This window comes from Vombatus ursinus, unplaced genomic scaffold (assembly GCF_900497805.2).
Source record: "Vombatus ursinus unplaced genomic scaffold, bare-nosed wombat genome assembly UNPS02009062.1, whole genome shotgun sequence".
Lineage (NCBI taxonomy): Eukaryota > Metazoa > Chordata > Mammalia > Diprotodontia > Vombatidae > Vombatus > Vombatus ursinus.
Genome location: NW_020948840.1, coordinates 3,194,436 through 3,209,147, shown reverse-complemented (window position 1 = coordinate 3,209,147; position 14,712 = coordinate 3,194,436).

Below are 14,712 nucleotides of genomic sequence, written 5' to 3'. Positions count from 1 at the left end.
TTAATCTAGACTTCTTACTTCATTGATAAGAAACCTGAATGCCCTCACCCACCAAAAAAGAAAGTTCAAGTTGCTGAAGGTTTCAAAGCTACTTAGTGTCAAACTCTGGATAAGAATGCCATAAATTTTCTGACTTCCAGTACAGAACTATTTATACTCTATGATATTCCCTGAGGGCTCCTCCCCTTCAACAACATACTCAAAAATATATTACTTCTGCTTTTTTTTCCCTCTTCCATAAATATTCATTAACAAAATCCTGCTTGACTAGCAGTCATTTCATTAACTTTGGATTGACTCCCTATCACATTCTCCACAGTTCTAAACCTTCTGTCTCCTCAAAACTCCAATTCCAGCAATACAGTCACAGAATTTCTAAGTTCTAATAGAGGTCAAAGAGATCTGAGGTTCAAAGAGATTTGTCTCTCCATCTTATCTAAAAGAATGAGAGGCTACTTTTTGCTTTGTTGAAATCTAGGTATACTTGTCTTTGACTTTGTCATGATCTATTAGTCTAGCAATCTTTTTGGTAAAGGGAATGGAGCTACTCTGGAATAATTTCTTCTTGTTGAGGCTATTCTGTCTTTTAATACTCTCTACTTATTTCTAAATGTTTGAAAACCATGTCTTTAATAATATATTATGAAATTGTTGTCAGGAATTGAAGTCCAGCTTCTCACTCTAGACTTTTACAAATTATACATTCTTTTGTTTTAGTACAATATATACCTGAATACGAATGGATTCTAAAGTATTCCCCCAATGTAGATCTCCCCCCAAGTCTCGTTATGAAGATTTTCAGGCTGGTCAATCTTACTAATTCTCAAGAAAGCCACTTTCAGAAAGCTCTAATTTTTAGGAAGATTTTCCTTCAAATAAGCAAACTTCCTCTTTTTAGCTTCCATCTACTACTCCTTCTTGTTCCTCCTGGGGCTAAGCAGAATAAATCTAATCTTTTCATAGCAGCATTTCAAATACTTGAAGGCAGGTTGCTGTGACTCTACTACATTTTATCTTCTTCAGACAAAACACCTTTGGTTTCTTCAGCTGACCCATGTGGACTGCAATCTCCTTTTCTGGATCACCTTCTTCTGGTTCATCCATGTCCTTTTTAAAAGATGGCACTTGGAACAAGTCCGTAATGTAGGTGTGATCTGATTGGGGCGCTGACACCATCTCACACATTCTGGTCCCTATACTTTTCTGTATCTAGTCAAAGGCAATGTTAGCTGTTTTATTTATGTGCCACGTTTCATTGCCTATTTGTATTTAACCTGAAGTCCAATGAAACTTCTACAATTTTCCAGTGAATTTTTGTCTGTCTTTGCTTCCCCAATCCTGTCCTAGTGAAAATGATTCTTTTAATCTACATTTGTCCCTATTCAATTTTGCCTTCTTATAACATGACCATCATTCTAACTTGTTGAGACCTTTTTTCATCCTGAATTTGTCATTCCAACATGTTAGCTATACCTTCTCTCTTTGTATCACTTGCAAATTATGATTTTGTTTAAGTCATTGATAAAAAGTTTAAGCAGCATAGGGTCAAAAGCATCCCTTAGGGCTCTTCATTAGAGAATAGCTTCCAAGGTGTCATAAAATCATTAATGTGTCTTTTTGTGGCCTAGAATTTCTATAAATGCTTAATCTACCTAACTGTCTTCTCATATAGCCCATGTCTCTCCATCTTATCTAAAGGAATGAGAGGCTACATTTTGCTTTGTTGAAGTCTAGGTATACTTGTCTTTGACTTTGTCATGATCTATCAGTCTACCAATTGTTTTGGCAAAGGGAATGGAGCTACTCTGGAATAATTTTTTCTTCTTGAAGCCATTCTATCTCTTACTAATATCTACTTATTTCTAAATGTTTGGAAACCATATCTTTAATAATGTATCATAGAATTTTTGTCAGGAATTGAAGTCCAGCTTATCATACTAGACTTCTACAAATTCCACTCTTTTTTTAAAAATTAAAACATTTCCTGATCTCCACTTCTGCAGCACCTCTTTCATTTTCTATTATTTTCAAACATTCTTGGGAGTAGTTCAAGAATATCATCAGCCAACTCTTTGAGTGTCCTGAGATATGCTTTGTTTGGTGTCATTGACTTGAATTTGTTGAAAGCCTCTAAGTAGATGTTAGTGTCTCTTTACTTATTTTCAGTTTTATCTCCCTATTAAATACTTTTGGTCTATCCGTACAGATCTAAAGATCATTCTTCTCAGCAGAGAAACAGAAGTAAAATAAGACCCGAGTAGTATTATCTTCTCTTTGTCATTTGTTATTAGCCATACTTAGAAGTGACCTTATCTTTTTATTGTTACCTTTGTCAATAATGTAACCAAACAATAAAAATTATATCACAGGTATTCATGTAGTAAAGCAACTGCATAAATAACAAATAAATTACAATCCACACATAAAACTGGGTCATATTCTCTTATCAATGCACTCAATATCCAAGGGGAAAAGTGAGTAAACACCTATAGATAACTGACATGGAAACACATAAATGAAGAAAATCCGTGTCCTAAGGGGGTAAGCCATAACTCTGGAACTCTAAACTTTGTTGTTCTCTTTTTGGATGAGAAACTTCCCATAAAGTTCATCAATAAAAGTACCGTTATCTCTTCGACATTGTGATTTTCCCCATCACAGCTTCTATATATCACAGGTTGGCATAAGAAACTAAATGGGAATTTTGGGGGAGCTTTGTGGAAGCCACAGATAATACATAGAGGCCAGTAAATGACGCAGAGCCTGTGACCAAGTACTTAACCCAAATTTTACAATAAGGTACTGTAAACACCCCCTAAAAGAAAAAGAAAAAAAAATCAGACTTTTTCTCTGGCATGAAGGAGGGGCCAAAAAATTTCATCAGATTTTCCAGATCACAAAGGTGCTACACCCCTAACCCCTATGGAGAAAGAATAGTTTGTGTTAAACAAATGCTTCCAATGCTAAGTTGAGTATATTGTGATTGACTAACACTTCACTGAACACTTCTCAATTAAAGACTGCAATCTGCTAGGTAACTTTTCTGACTCTGCTTCCAAGCTGTTTCTTTGCTCAGCTAGACTTAATTCTCAATGATAACTATAGTATCTAATATGTCCAGCTTCAAGCTGAGCTGAGGCAATTCTGAAACCTCTACCTTTATCCTTCTGGATTTATATTCCAAGTCCTCTTGGTGATTCGAAGAAAAATGATCACATAAATTACATTAGTCCCATATTCACAGAACAATTCTGGTGTTCATATTTCAAACTAAAAGTCCTCTATTTCTTATAAACAAATCATTCCAGAATACTATGTTCTCCATCCCCCCCCCAACATACTATAGCTTGTCACATTCAAAATGAGCACATGTTGTCTCAGAACTCTGAGGAAAACTTCAGTAACTATTTCTCTTTTCTCTCTTGGCAAACCTATGTCTCAGACAAGTGGACTATCAAGGCAGGGATAACTCAGCAAGTACTGTTCTCAGAACCAGACTTATGCCTCAGACAAGTAAGTTGTCAAGCGCCATTATCTTACACTTAGTATTATCCACATAAGTTGATTAAAATGTGATGGTATTACAGGCAAGTTGTGAAGACATTAGGAATGGAGAAAGGGGATTGGATATGAAAGATATTGTGGAGTTAAAAATCAATAGGATTTTATAAAAGTTTAGAAGTGAGTAGGGTAAGAGAAAGGGAAGACTTGAAGATTCGTCTTAGATTTCAAGCCTAAGTGATATGAAAGATTTAAAAAATAGAAAATTTGTGAGAGAAAGGGAAAGTGTAGGGCACACGATGAAGATTTCAGTTTTGTACAAACCAATTTTGAAGTGCTGGAGGGAAATACAGGTTAGTACATCTAATAGACAGGTGGAGATGTGAAGATCTGGAATTGGAGCTCAAAGAAGGAATTGAAATAAGATTTATATGTAAGACAGCATCAATTGAGTTAACACATACAAAGCACTTTGCAAACCTTAATGTATTTTATAAATGTTAGCTATTGTAATGATGATGATGATGATGATGGTAATAATGATGATGGTGATGATTTTGTAACAATATAAATGGAACAAAACCACCACAAAACAATTAGAATTGATTATTGTGAAAAATTATTGATTTACTTTAAACTTAAATACAGAATAAGAAAGGAAAAAAAAGCATTGCCATGTGCACAGCAAAATGTAAGAGATTTAAAATATACAGCAATAAATTTCCATTTCAAGAAAGCCTATAAAATAAATACTACACATTGTGTTCAGAGCTGTCCATCTTTTCTTTCCTTCCTTGTAAGTTTTCTTTTGTTCTCTGCCGTGCACTTTTTACTTTCTTCTTTTCTCCCTTACTCCCCCACCCCTCAAAAAGGCTACAATTAAGAACAGACACACACATATATACATATACATATATACACACCTACATACATATACACACTTACATACACATGTATATATACTCAGATATCTATAATCATACTCATATATAGACTGATACATTCATATGCATCTATGTAAGACCATACTATACTTGTTTCTCCTCTGTTTCTCTGAGGGTGGATAACATTTTCCTTCAGAATTCCAAATCTTTCCATATTTTTCTAAGTCCATAAACTTGTCCTTTCCTACACCACAGCAATATTCCAACCTTATACTGTCTAGTTATTTTACATAGTCTGAAACAATATTGACTAATATGGCTGAAATATAGTATAGTTTCCCTATTTTTCTTTTTTTATTAAATCTATTTTAGCTTTAACTTTGTCTGGGATCATGATTGCTACCCCTGCTTTTTTTTTCCCTAATAAATTCTACTACTGATCTTTTTTTTATGTTTCTGTGTATCTCATATTTCCTATCCCTTCTGACTCCTCCACTTTACTTCTACTCACTCCCTTGTCCTCCTATTACTTAACCTACCCCCTCCTAAGATCCTTCCTTATCCTCTCCCCCCACCCTTTCCCCTTACCCTCATTTCTATCTGAATTTAGAACACTTTTATAACCTTCCAAATATATATGTTATTCCTTCTTTATCCCATGCCTGTTAATCTAGACACCCTTCTATCTTCCCATCCTATTCCCTCACCCTCTTATTTCTTTATAAATTTAGAAGGCTTTTATTCTCTTCTAAATGTATATATTGTTCTCTCTTTAATCCAGACCTGATGTGAGTAGGGTTCCTTCTAAAAATCCCTCCTTTATCCTCTCCCCCACCTCCCTATCCCCTTGGCCTTTTATTTCTTTCTGAATTTAGAAGACTTTTATACATACATACATACATATATACATACATACATACATACACATATATACATACATACATATATACATACATACATACATATATATATGCATGTGTGTGTGTGTGTGTGTGTGTATGGTTTCCTCTTTAATCAACTCCTGATGAGAGCAGAGTTCCAGAACTACCAGCTCTCCTCCCCATCTAATGTCAATTCTTCCTCTCACACCTCATCTGTATAAGATAATTACTTTTTTTTACCTTTTCCCAAACTGTTTTGCTTTTTAGAATCACATCATTCTCATGTCTACCTCAATCTGTCTTTCAAACAACCCAATTACTAATTACAATCTTAGACATGTGTTTTACATTTCCCCATATAAAAAGTAAACATTCTGTCCTTATTGTCACTTGTAATTAGTCTTTGATGTGTACCTTATATTTCTCTTGGATCTTGTATGTCAAATTTTCCATTAAGTTCAAGGTTTTTTGCAACAAAATCCTGAGAATCTGGCAATTCATTGAATGTCCATTTTTTACCATTCAGGATTATGCTTAACTTTGCTGAGTATGATATTTTCAGACACAACACTAGCTATTTTGCTCTTCCATATACGGTGTTTGAAGACCTGCAGTCTTTTAATATCACCACTGCTAGGGCTTGTGTGATTTTAATTGTGTCTCTGCCACATTTGAATTGTTTTTTTTTCCTTGTTGCTCATAATATTTTCTCCTTGAACTGGGGCTTTTGGAATTTAGTTATGATATTCCCGTAGGTTTTCCTCATACTATCTCTTTCAGGTGGTGATCAATGGATTTTTTTTCTATTTCTACTTTCCCCTCTTGTTTTAACACTTCGGGACAATTATCTTTAATTATTTCTTATATTATTGTATCAACACTATTTTTTATTGTAGCTTTTAGGCAGTGTGATTATTTTTATATTTTCTTTTCTTGATCTGTTCTCCAGATCAGTTGTTTTTCTTATGAGATATTTTATATTCTGTTCTATTTTTTTCATTCTTTACCTTTTGTTTCATTATGTCTTGGTCTCATAACTTCACTGGCTTCCCCTAGCACAATTATAATTTTCAAGGAGTCATTTTCTTCCTTAAGATTCTGGATCTCCTTTTCCAATTGATTGACTTTCTTTTCATAATCTTGTTTTTCTCGGATTTTTCTTTTTTAAAATGTTTCCTCAACCTCTCTCATTTGATTTCTAAAGTCTCTTTTAAGTTCTTCTATGAATTCTTTTTGAGCAGGTGACCATTCAATGTTACTCTTTGGGGTAGAAGAGATTTTTTTTTGCTTCAGTATCCTCTTCTGAAGATAAACCCTAGTCTTCTCTATTCCCCATAGTAACTTTCTATAGTTGGGTTCTTTCTCCTTTGCCTGCTCATTTTTTTAAAATTTGTAGTAGCTTATTATTGTAATCACCCCTAGTCCTGGGATATGGGGGATGGTACCTCTGGCCTCACATCCTTTTTCAGTTCTCTGCTCTCGCCTGGAACCAAAACCAAGAACTGTATCCTCCTGTAAGTGCCCACAGCCAGCACTATCCCTGTTCCACTGCTTCTGCACTCACCAGACATATGCTGGTTCCTTCTGCCAGGGCTGCATCTCAGCAGCATCATTGGACTTGGTGTCCCTTATCAGTAAAGGTTCCCTCAATCTTCCCCTGCTCAGACACCCGACTCCCTATACTGTCCAGGAGGTAAAAATTCCTATGGCTGGGGCTGAAGCTACCTCCCAACCTAGCTAGCCCCAGGGCTCACCACTTGCCTTGCTGTGGAGCTAGACTGAAGGTACTTACACTTCACAGGGACCAAACCTCAGTCCTGGGATTTTTCTTCAGATTTTCTCTGGTTGTCCCAGGAAGATCACTATTCTGCCCCAGGCCTTGTTTACTTTTACTGCTCTATGTTTGCCCTGAGGTGCTATTTTGTCTTGTTTGTGAGGGAAATCTGGAGAGCCTGGAATTTTCAGACCTACTCAGCCATCCTTCCCAGAATCCTCTTCTGAATTTTGTCAAATTAAAAAGAACAAGCTTAGCCCCAAAGAAGAGATATGAAAATAATTCCACCCACTTTCTTTGTGGGAGGTGGGGTTTCACAGGAAAGGAACATTCCATAGAACATCATTTTTTTTTCAATATATTTTTTTTTCAATATATATCGGTTTTCCTGATTTTTTTTTCTTTTCTTTCTCCTCTTAAAAAAATTGTTATATATTGGTTCTCTGGGATGGGAGAGGAAGAGGGATACAAGGGGCAAACTAAAAATGAAGGGTATCAATAAAATCAATTTGTGAAAACTTCTTGCATTCAGGGAGTATTTTGCTTTTCTCTTTTTGTCCCCATCCCCTCAAACATCACTTTGCACATATTCTGTTCTTGATAAATACTTATTGGTTGATTGGTCTATCTCAACTCCACTAGATTTATATTTTCTGTCCACTACTGTGCCCCTGACTAAAACATTAACTCTACAGAGCTCTAAGTGAAATAAGTTGTTTTTCTTCAGCCTTTTTCTTCTTTACCTTTGGACCTTGGGCCTCACTAATTATGGTTTAGCTTGGTCAGCCAGTCTATATTGGTAATGGCTTACTCAAACCAAATTGGTATATAAAAGACAAATCACCCTTTACCAAAAAGAAACATTTATCCTTGGGAAGTGAGTTTATTTTTTGTCTCAGTAGATATTAAAGAATGTCATGTACAATGGAAAGGAGAAAAGGAGCCTTGTAGAAACCCAAAGAGTAATATAAAAGTTTTGACTTGATGCCAAAGGACTGAAAATATAAGTCTCACATTGACCTTGTAAGGTAGCTGAACAGGTATTATTGTCCCCAATGTACAGATGCAGAAACTGAGACTCAGGAAAATTAAATGACTCGTCCATAATCTTAGAGCTTGTAAGTGCTGTAGCACAGACTAGAATTCAGATGTCTGGGTTCTTGGTCCTTGTACCATGTTGTCTTGTTCTTCCTATCTATTCATGGTGAACTCTAAGGAGACCTGACCAAATTTCCTGTCTTTGATGCATCATGATAATTCAATGGTCTTTGTGGATCAAGTCTCAGGGGTAAGGGGTGGTGCTAAGATGAATAGAAAGCCACCTCTACACAGTATAGCAGAATCACTGTTGACCTCCATGGGGCCAACCAGTCATAGATTCTCCCTGTTATGGGGCTTTAAAATAGGATTATAGCTCAAAACCAGCCCAGGAGAGAGTCTAAGACAGAGTTATAGAGAAATCAGTGAAAGAGACAGGAGAGAAAGAGGGAGAGAGAGACACACACACACACACACACACACACACACACACACACACAGAGAGAGAGAGAGAGAGAGAGAGAGAGAGAGAGAGAGAGAGAGAAACAGAGAAGAGAAATTGAGAGAACCAAGAGAAAGAAATGCGTAAGTTAAGTAAGAGACCAGTGAGAGAAAATTAATAAAAAATACAGTGAGATTAAAGTAGAGGAACAAGAGAGTGAGAGAAAAGAAATTTAGAGAGAAATAACACAGAAAGAGAAAGAAGAGAGAGAGCCAGTTACAGACAGGAACAGAGTAACATAGATGCAGAGAAAAATGTCATTACACACACACATGCAAACACACACATATATGCACCTGCCCTAACAAAAGAGGATGCACAAAGAAATAGATGAAGATAGAGGGAAATACAGACAGACAGACTTTACTCCCCTCTTGGAATCTATCATTTTGGACTGAGAGAAATTGCCTCCATGGAAGTTTTGTGCCAGAGGACCTCGGCATAACTGTCTAAGGTAACCTCCCATTGACTTTGCCTTATAGATGACTAATTCTTCATTCAAACAGGCATTCACCTACAGATAAATGGCCACAGTTTCCATATTTCATTATCATCAAGGAAATATGTGGAATCCTCAGGCTCAAGGGCTAAAGACTGTTAGGTTCCACCCCCTCCTCTGTCTTCTTTCTCCTTGTCCACACACCAATAAGGACAATAATAATCTCTTTCCATGGTGGGGAAGGAATGGTGAAGCCACATAGCTTACAACATTATCACTAACCATTGGAATAGAGATTCCTCAAGCAGCCAAAAGCAATGTATGTGGTCATATACTGTCATCTACTCCCATGCCTCTTATGAGTGAAATCCCTCCCCAGAACAATTAGATGAGAGTTTAGTGGGCATCTGGTTTTAATTAAACATTATGAGAAAATTAAGATATTTGGAAAATAACCACTCTCAGAGACCACTGACCACTCTCCACTTTCTGCATTTGGTACCTACTATTCTATTTAAAATGAAAAAAAAAAGACACTTGGAACCTCTGACCCGTACTTCCAACTTTATCATTATAGCTGAATGAATCTTTTTCTCCTATTTGAGACTCACAGAGCCAAAACATAGACTATAAAATGGAATAGACCATGAAGAGAGATGGGAACTGGGGTCAAAATGGGTTTTGGTGGCATTCAGGATTCTAAGCATAATTTCTGAGCTGGGAGGAATGTCTGAGGTCATCCAGTCTGAGTCACATCTGAACCAGAATTCCCTCTCTAACATCTTTGAGATTCAAAATAGTCTGTGGGTTCACATTTTTAAAACTATAGCTCACACATCCCCACCAATGTGTTTACCCTCAATAGTCAACCAGAGGACACAATTAGCTCAATGATATTAATGGCTAACATTTTTTAGAGTACTTCAAAGCTTGAAAAGTTCTTTACATATATTTTCTAATTTGGTCATCACAACAACCTGGAATATAGGTTGTAATTATCCTTTTTTTCCAAATGGAGAAACTGAGGCTGAAAGATTAAGTGACTTGTCCAGGTTCATATGCTACTGTCTGTGGTAGGATTTGAACTCAGTTCTTCCTGACTCTAACTCCAATAATTTATCTACTGTGTCACCTATCTAAGCCTCAGTAAAATCAAAGACATTTATTTACTGAAATAGTATAATATGAACAGAAGTAACAAAATATTTCTTCATCTAAACCTGGGCCATATTCTCCCACAACTATACACAATCTTAGTAGGAAGAGTAGGCACACACAATAGGGAACATCAAATCTAGAATGCTTGTCAGACTATTACAGTCTTTCCTCTCATTCTTTATCACAGATTTTAAAAGTGAGTGGTCACTTTCTTCCAAGGATTCCCATAATTTCCACTTCAACAAATAGTTCCTCCTTTTTGGTAAGAATGAGGACCAGAATAAAGTTCCCTATGTTGATGATTCCACTTTTGAAGGATAAAATGATTATTTCAGTCAAGAAAAAAACCCCCAACAACTATTGGTTCTAGTTTTGGCAGAATGAGAGAGCTCTAGCAGAAGCCTCAATAATGATATTTCCCCCAACTATTGTATCACAATGTCATGTCAAACTTGGGAGATGCTTCTGTCTCTCCAGGTGATTTATAACATTTTAATTAAAATCCACTTCTATTTCTCCCATCATTGGTTATTATCCAAATAGGATAAGAGAATCATTTATTTAGAGCTGAAAGAGACCTTAGAAGTTATCCACATCAACCCCTTTACTTTACTGGATAAGGAAACTGAAGCCCAGAAAGGTTTGGTGATTTTTATAGTGTCACGTTCAAATAGTAAGTGGCTGAGCCAGGATTCAAACCCAGATCATTTGATTCCAAATCCAGTACTCCTTCCCCTATACCATGGCACCTCCCTTGGTTTCCCCTTCTGGTTTTAGGTTTTTCTCATGTGAATATACCTTTTGTATATAGGGCTTCTTATCAATATCCCTTTTTTTCTATTCCATTCTGTTTGAATAATGTATATACTTCTAGAACCATATTCTAGCCATTGATCTATCTCACTAAGTCACAGTGATACCTAATGGATCATATTTGTCTCCTTACATTGAAATATCAAGTTCAAACTGATTTAGATAGATAGATAGGTAGATTAATAGACATGCGTACATATACATATATAAATATACATGTGCTTTCATAGCTTAAAACTTTTAGGAGATCTTATATAACCTCAAATACACCCACGTAGATTAGAATACATATGTGTGTGCTTATATGTATTCATATATGGAAATATATGTGTATAAAAATATGTGTGAATGTACAGATATATATGCACATGTATATATATATATGCATATGTGTGTATGTATATATATGAATGTATGTACACAAGGTGTTCTGAAAGTCTTAGTGCAGATTTAAACTTCCAATTTCACTAAGACTTTTGGGATACTATATACACACATACATATATATTTGTGTATCTAGATAGATACATACATACACCCATATATACACATATACATATATATACTTGTATATTGTTTATATATATATATGTATATATATATAATATATAAAATGCCATAGGTTTTATTGCTTACTGATTTCCTGTTTTGTTTCCTGTATATTGCTATGTTCCTCTGTTGTTCTTCCTATACTCTAGTTGCTTTTAGAGTGCAGTGGAAAAAGAACTGAAGTTGAGTTTAGAGGATCTGAATTTAAATTCTGAATTTGTCACTTACTACTTGTGCAACCTTTGCCAACTTGTTAATCTCTATAAGTCTAAGATTCCTCATTTGTGAAATGAAAGGGGGGTTCAGACTGGATGACTTCCAATGTTCCTTTTGGCTTTAAAATCACATATTCTCTATGGTAACTTGCCTGCTAAATAAATAAAAGCAGGGTTTTGTTTTGTTTTTTACTCACCATTTTTTCCAGTTTAAATCCATTTGATTAAAATTTTAAAACTTTAGAGAAATGTTTGTTTGTTTGTTTACTAAATTTATTGTTTAGATTCCCCCCTTGTCCAAGAGCCTGTAATTCCTATTTTTAAAAGCTATAGTTCAGAGTAACAAATCTGTTTTCTCTGAATGTTCCTGTCTATGAACAAAGATGATTACCATTTGACATTGTTGGCCAACCTCCTAGAGGTTATCCTCTATGTTTTCTGCTCCCTCTGTATCCTTTGCTTGAGAGACACCACACTCATCAAGAACAGTTCATCTCTGACTAAGTATTTTTACATTTTTGACAGGGTCACTAAACAGGTAGATCAGAAAATGCTACAGAAATATTCTGCTTAGATTTTAGCAAAAAAAAACAACAACAAAACAATAAAATTCAGTATGCTGTTGTTTTGGAAAAGATGGAGAGATATACTAGATGGGACTACAATTGCATAGATTTAGAACTGGTTGAATGGTTATACTCAAAGAATAGTTATTAATGATTCATTGTCAACTTGATAGTAGGCTCCCATGGAATGAGCCAGGGATATGTGCTTCATGTGTGTCTGTGCGTGTGAGTGTGTGTGTGTGTTTAAATGTATTATGTAAATATTATGTAAATATCAAGGCTAAGATCTGAACCTATATTCTATTTTCAAAGCCTATGGATTTTCCACCACTCCTTCCCTCATGCCCCAAGAGGGTTCTGTCATTCCCCTGCTTAACAAACTGCAGCAAATCCCTCTTGTCCCTCTATCTGCTCTTTCTGGCCTTTACAATCTGACTCCAGCCCACTTTCCCTGATTTACTGAATCACTTCTCTTCCTATACTCAACATGCCATTGACTGCTTTTGTTTTTGTTTTAAGTTTTACAAATAACTTAGATAAAGGCATAAGTGACGTTTCAAACTTTTCTTACAAAACATGTTTGACAGACTTAGGTTTGTGGAGAGAAATGACAAACCATGACATTATTTTATTTGTCTCATTTTAATGCTTAATATTTCAGTTCCTAGAGAAGCTGGATTAGCTTACATCATTTGAATCATTTAAGGAGCAATGGGAGGCAGCATTGAAACAAATTTGTGACAGATACCAAATTCTTACTCTCAAATTTTCCAGTTGTCTCAAAGCTCCATTAAGACGGCAAGAGGCAGCAAGACTTAGAGGATAAGGTATTGCCTTAGAGTCAGATTCAAGTCCCACCCATCTATAAAATTAATAATAATAATAGCATTTATAAATAATATGATAAAACATTTTTGCAAAATGTTTAACATGAAATCTCATTTGACTCTCACAACAACCCTAAGAGGTAGGTGCTATTATTATCCCCACTTTGTAGATGAGAAGACTGAGGCTATGACTTGCTCTGGGTCAAGGACCTCATAGTGATCTCAAGCAGGATTTTATCTCAAGTTTTTCTGACTTCAAAAATAGCAAAGTCTCTATCTGATGTGCCACCTAGCAATCTACATAGTATATATTATCTGTGTAACCCAGGGTAAGTCACTTGACAATCCTTTAGTCAACTCTTTATATGTTACAGAAAAGATGATAATGCATTGAAAATGAGTTTCCAAATTTGGGGGTTTACTATAAGGATGAAATAAAAGATTCAGTTTCTTTCATTTATCCATAAACACATGGACCCTTTCCCATAATCAGGTGTATATTATTCATAGATACTTGATTTGTAAGTTAATGTATATCCTCAGGCATACTGAATCTGATGACACCACAAAGAAGTTAAGGTTTTGCATGCCTTTAATAACTTCTGCTATAGCTTTAAGGGATAGGGGTGAGAATAGGAATTGATTTATGATTTTATAGGTATAGAGAATTCCCAGGTTAAAAAACCAAGTATTACAAATATACCTTCTCTCTAACTTACAGTCTTTAAGAATTACTTCAAGCATTGAGAAGTTAAATCTTCTGCTCAGGGTCATATAGAACCAGTAAAGCCGGCAGCCGAAACTCAGGCCTTCCTGGCTTCAAAGATGGCTCTTGCCTACTATTCCATATTACTTCAAATATCCAAGTTCACTGGGAGTATTCTTGAAAAAAATATACTATGGAATCTAAGGAGGCTTAACTAAGCTATTATATATGACTTTTTTTTCTGTGTTGTCTTCTTTTATTGGGCTGGTATTTAATTTTGTCTGTGGCTCTTTGTGTTTAGAGGGTCTTTTTTTCTTGGTTCTTTGAGTGTACTTTGCTCATCAGTACCCAATTGTGCCGGTCCAAACCGCGCACACTCATTCAACCAATTCAGCCAACCAGAGTCATACTCACGTACATCGGAGGCCACCCGGGTAAACCAGAAACGAGCTGATCGGGGGTGCAAAAACCTGAACTTTATTCATTTGTCATCACAGCAAGGCCAGGCAGGAAGGCAAGCGCGGGCAGGAACAAAAGCCAACTCCGCCCCCCCTCCCTGCAGCTCCTTTTAGTACCTTCTTCGTCCCTCCTCCTCAGCCTGCCCATAGTGACTCGTCGAGGATCAAATATCAAAAAGGGATGTCCAGCTAGTGTCCAGACAAAGGGAGCATACGTGGCACAGGAAGTGGGTCCCAGAGATTTGGAAGGAGGCGTGAGGGATTAGCGCATAGAGTACACGTGACGCAGGAAGTCGGTTCCAGATACCGGGGGGAGGTGTCTGGGGTCGGTGTTATACCTAGGGAGCATACGTGACTCAGGAAGTCAGGTCCAGATACCGGGGGGAGGTGTCTGGGGTCGG